Raw genomic sequence first — 5,178 nt, 5'->3', positions numbered from 1 at the left:
AAAACTGATTTAATGAGCCATTCGCGGTTTCACCTTAATTCGGTATGTACTTAGACATGCATGGCTTAATCTTTGAGACAAGCATATGACTACTGGCAGGATCAACCAGGGAGCTTAAAGAATTATTTCATTTTTCTTAAGCCAATTTTATTTAACATCAAATTGGGTCTTTCTACGTTCGACGGCGCCTTTACAATTTAACAACGACCGATCGACGTTAAGACTCACAATTCTCCTCCTCCTCCTTTTCTCTCTCTCTCTCTCTCTCTCTCGTTTCGATTTTATTACGAATCCTCCACAACCTCAATGCCGGAGATTCGAAGAAACGCATATCGACGTAGTAATGCCGAAGAATAATATTCTCTCCGGTTCAAAAAAGTTTTGAAAGCACGTACACACCGCTTTCACGCCGTTCGTCGAAACGTAAGAAGCGCGTAAACCGCACACGCTCGGAACGAATTAATCGATCCCCATTCGGTGTAAGCGCGTAACAAGCACGCTGGACGTTGTGTTCGTTTATTTCAGTTTTTCAGCTTAAACGTTCCCTTTTCTTTTATGATTATTTTTGTACAACTTTTTGTACACGAACCAATTTGCAGCTCTCCTCTTTTTGCCCGTTTCCTTTTCTGGTTCGTAATATTATTTATATTACGTGAAGTTATATTATAAGTCTTTGATATACAATATTTCGTTTAACGACACAACACCGAAATAGCGCGTATAGCGGATCACGCTGGACAATACGCTATGGCGCGTACAGCGGACATGCTGTTCGTCGAAACGAATCGAAACCGTGTCGATATAAACGTTTCGTTCCTCCACGGGGGTCTCTTTCTCTTATTTTGTATCGATAAAGCGCGTAAAAAAATGCAAATCCTTTCGTGCCAGAAAGATTTCTCGTTGAAAAGTTTTAGAAGCACGTAACACCGCTTTTCATTTCACGCTTTGCATCGAAACGGTATAAGCACGTAAACCACACACGCTCGCTCGTATTGAACCTCCACAATATCGGTGTTCTTTCGCCTTTTTTCATAAATACCATTTTTTGCAATGAACCAATATCAGCTTAAACGTTCCTTTTTTATTTGGTTCTTCTCTCTCCTCTCATGTGTTTCAGTCATATTAAAAATTGTTGTTCCTCCAAACTCTCTCTATTCTCTCTCCTTTCACTCTCTTTGGTATTTTATTTAAGACACACCGATAAAGGTTAGCGCGTACAGTGGCGTGCTGAACGTACCGTGATAGCGCGTACAACGGACATGCTGTTCGAAAAACGAACAAGAGGAAGCACGTACAAAGGTAGCTCGCGCTAGGCATATATCGATACGAAACCTCCGTTTTTAGTCTCTCTTTTCGTCGTGGATATCGAAGAAGCGCGTAAAAGAAAATCCCGCTAAAACTCTCTCCGTGCCGGAAAGTGTGTATCCGTTGAAATTTTGGAAGCACGTACACCCGCTTTCACGCTTTACATCGAAACGGTATAAGCACGTAAACCACACACGCTCCGTATTGAACCTCCACAATATCGGTGTTCTTTCCGCCTTTTTCATAAATACCATTTTTTTGTGATGAACCAATATCAGCTTAAACGTTCCCTTTTTTTATTTGGTTCTTCTCTCATGTGTTTTTCAGTCATATTAAATTTTTGTTCCTCCAAACTCTCTCTTCTATTCTCTCCTTTCAACTCTCTTTGGTATTTTATTTAAGACACACCGATAAAGGTTAGCGCGTACAAGTGGCGTGCTGAACGTACCGTGATAGCGCGTACAACGGACATGCTGTTCGAAAAAAACAAATCGGAGCAAGCACGTACACAGAGAATTTTAGCTCGCGCTGGGCACATCGATTCTTACAAATCCACCCAAATTTTTATTTTCTCTCTCTCAAAATTTCGTGTCATAGTTACGATACACACCGTAATAATATTTTTTGTACGTATAAGCGAAAACTCGATGTAATATCGAGAAATCACCCGTACCGAAAACTCTTCACTTTGGAAGAAGTTTCCATTTCAGAAACCGTTTTTACGAGTCATAGTTACATATTATTTCGTTTCAATATCTCTGCGCTGTACGTATAGTGAAGCATTTATTTAATATTTTACTTCATCGTACCGAAAAACTCTCCGCGAAGAAGAAGTTTTCTCGCGCATCGAGAAAATATTTAGGCGTTCGAGACGCACAAAACATTAAGGGGACGTAATATCATTTCTGAATTTCGGAATAAATATTCCGTTTCAAAATTTTTTAGCCTCTCGACTGAAGGCGTTGTAACGAACAAGTTCGTTCAACACCACTATCTAATTCATTTTAAAATAAATTTTATAAAACCTTTTTTGGCCCGTTTTAGAACGGTCGGTTTTATTCTATCCCTTTTTAATTTTTAGTAGCCTGTGCCGCTTGAGTCAGTACAACGTACACACCAAAGTGCATACGAGTCACCAGCCTCATGTTAAAGGTTCGTCGCATATGTGCCATTTGGTCTTAGACGCCGACACGCGACAATGCAGTGTGGAGAAAATCCTGCATCGATACCGAGAACACGAACAGTCGAGGCAACACGAAGTTACGCACGAGGAGCGGTGGACTAGTTCTCAACCGAGGTCATAGAATAGCCACGCGCCCGACTCTGTTCCGTCTGGTACGATCGGACCGAACGTCTCCTTATAGGTACCGAACGGCCGGCCGGATGGTCGGCGACGCCGGCCGTTACGCACGGGCGCTTACGATGCTAACGCGCGATCCGAACGTGCCAATTCGAAAGTGCGGTAAAACTTAGCGCGAAAAAAATCGATTTTTCAAAAAGTTGTCAAACACGCTAAAAAGTATACGGACGATGTTTTAACAATTATTTTACGAAATTTAATGACAAAATTAATCGAAAAAAAAATTTTTTTTCCTTTTCTCGCCAAAATAAATACCAAACGAATTTCTAACGTAATAAACGAGTAACAAATAACAGTATACGTCCAAATAACATACAAGAATCGAGAAAATATTTATATTTTTTCAAAAAATTGAGCAAAAATCTCTCCGCATAGTCGGTTCGGTGCCGAGTCCGAACGTACCAAAGTCCCTCCGGCATAGTCGGTTCGGTGAATCGACGACTGACAACCTATATAAAAAACGATTAAAACCTATAGAATAACGTATCACTAGAACATTTATACCATTTTGGCACGTTCGGATTCATAATTAACGAAATTATCGAAAATTTTTCATTGCGCATAGTCGGTTCGGTGAAAAGGTGACTGACAACCTATATTAAAAATGATTAAAACGTATAGAATAACGCACTACTAGAACATTTATACCATTTTGGCACGTTCGGATTCATAATTAACGAAATTATCCAAAATTTTTCGTTCCGCATAGTCGGTTCGGTGAAACGATGACTGACAACCTATATAAAAAACGATTAAAACCAATAGAATAACGTATTACTAGAACATTTATACAATTTTGGCACGTTCGGATTCATAAATAACAAAATTATTGAAAATTTTTCGTTCCGCATAGTCGGTTCGGTGGACCGTCTGATGCGAGACAATGTCCCACCGGCATAGTCGGTTCGGTGAATCGACGACTGACAACCTATATAAAAAACGATTAAAACCTATAGAATAACGTATCACTAGAACATTTATACCATTTTGGCACGTTCGGATTCATAATTAACGAAATTATCGAAAATTTTTCATTGCGCATTGTCGGTTCGATGAAAAGGTGACTGACAACCTATATTAAAAATGATTAAAACGTATAGAATAACGCACTACTAGAACATTTATACCATTTTGGCACGTTCGGATTCATAATTAACGAAATTATCCAAAATTTTTCGTTCCGCATAGTCGGTTCGGTGAAACGATGACTGACAACCTATATAAAAAACGATTAAAACCAATAGAATAACGTATTACTAGAACATTTATACAATTTTGGCACGTTCGGATTCATAAATAACAAAATTATTGAAAATTTTTCATTGCGCATAGTCGGTTCGGTGAAAAGGTGACTGACAACCTATATTAAAAATGATTAAAACGTATAGAATAACGCACTACTAGAACATTTATACCATTTTGGCACGTTCGGATTCATAATTAACGAAATTATCCAAAATTTTTCGTTCCGCATAGTCGGTTCGGTGAAACGATGACTGACAACCTATATAAAAAACGATTAAAACCAATAGAATAACGTATTACTAGAACATTTATACAATTTTGGCACGTTCGGATTCATAAATAACAAAATTATTGAAAATTTTTCGTTCCGCATAGTCGGTTCGGTGGACCGTCTGATGCGAGACAATGTCCCACCGGCATAGTCGGTTCGGTGAATCGACGACTGACAACCTATATAAAAAACGATTAAAACCTATAGAATAACGTATCACTAGAACATTTATACCATTTTGGCACGTTCGGATTCATAATTAACGAAATTATCGAAAATTTTTCATTGCGCATTGTCGGTTCGATGAAAAGGTGACTGACAACCTATATTAAAATGATTAAAACGTATAGAATAACGCACTACTAGAACATTTATACCATTTTGGCACGTTCCTATTCATGATTAACGAAATTATCGAAAATTTTTCATTGCGCATAGTCGGTTCGGTGAAACGGTGACTGACAACCTATATTAAAAATGATTATAACGTATAGAATAACGTATCACTAGAACATTTATACAATTTTGGCACGTTCGGATTCATAAATAACAAAATTATTGAAAATTTTTCGTTCCGCATAGTCGGTTCGGTAGGCCGTCCGACCGGGACCAAGTCCTTCCGGCATAGTCGGTTCGGTGAAACGATGACTGACAACCTATATTAAAAACGATTAAAACCTATAGAATAACGTATTACTGGAACATTTCTACCACCTCGGCACGCTCGGATTCATAAATAACAAAATTATTGAGAATTATTCGTTCCGCATAGTCGGTTCGGTGAAACGATGACTGACAACCTATATTAAAAACGATTAAAACCTATAGAATAACGTATTACTGGAACATTTATACAATTTTTGCACGTTCGGATTCATAAATAACAAAATTATTGAAAATTATTCGTTCCGCATAGTCGGTTCGGTGAAACGATGACTGACAACCTATATTAAAAACGATTAAAACCTATAGAATAACGTATTACTGGAACATTTAT

At 38.1% G+C, this 5,178-nt stretch overlaps 1 non-coding gene across 1 annotated transcript in view; it reads right to left on the bottom strand.

The window, feature by feature from the left end:
• Nucleotides 1-112, bottom strand: part of LOC143266447 (small subunit ribosomal RNA) — a 1,933-nt gene extending 1,821 nt beyond the window's left edge. Inside the window, exon 1 of the ribosomal RNA XR_013041428.1 lies at nucleotides 1-112. This exon is cut by the window's left edge and continues 1,821 nt beyond it. This is a non-coding gene — a ribosomal RNA (small subunit ribosomal RNA).
• Between the last annotated feature and the right edge of the window lie 5,066 nt (nucleotides 113-5,178).

Source organism: Megachile rotundata, unplaced genomic scaffold (genome assembly GCF_050947335.1).
Source record: "Megachile rotundata isolate GNS110a unplaced genomic scaffold, iyMegRotu1 scaffold0744, whole genome shotgun sequence".
Lineage (NCBI taxonomy): Eukaryota > Metazoa > Arthropoda > Insecta > Hymenoptera > Megachilidae > Megachile > Megachile rotundata.
Note: the sequence above shows the minus strand (reverse complement) of the source record. Positions and strands in the feature narration are given on the sequence as shown.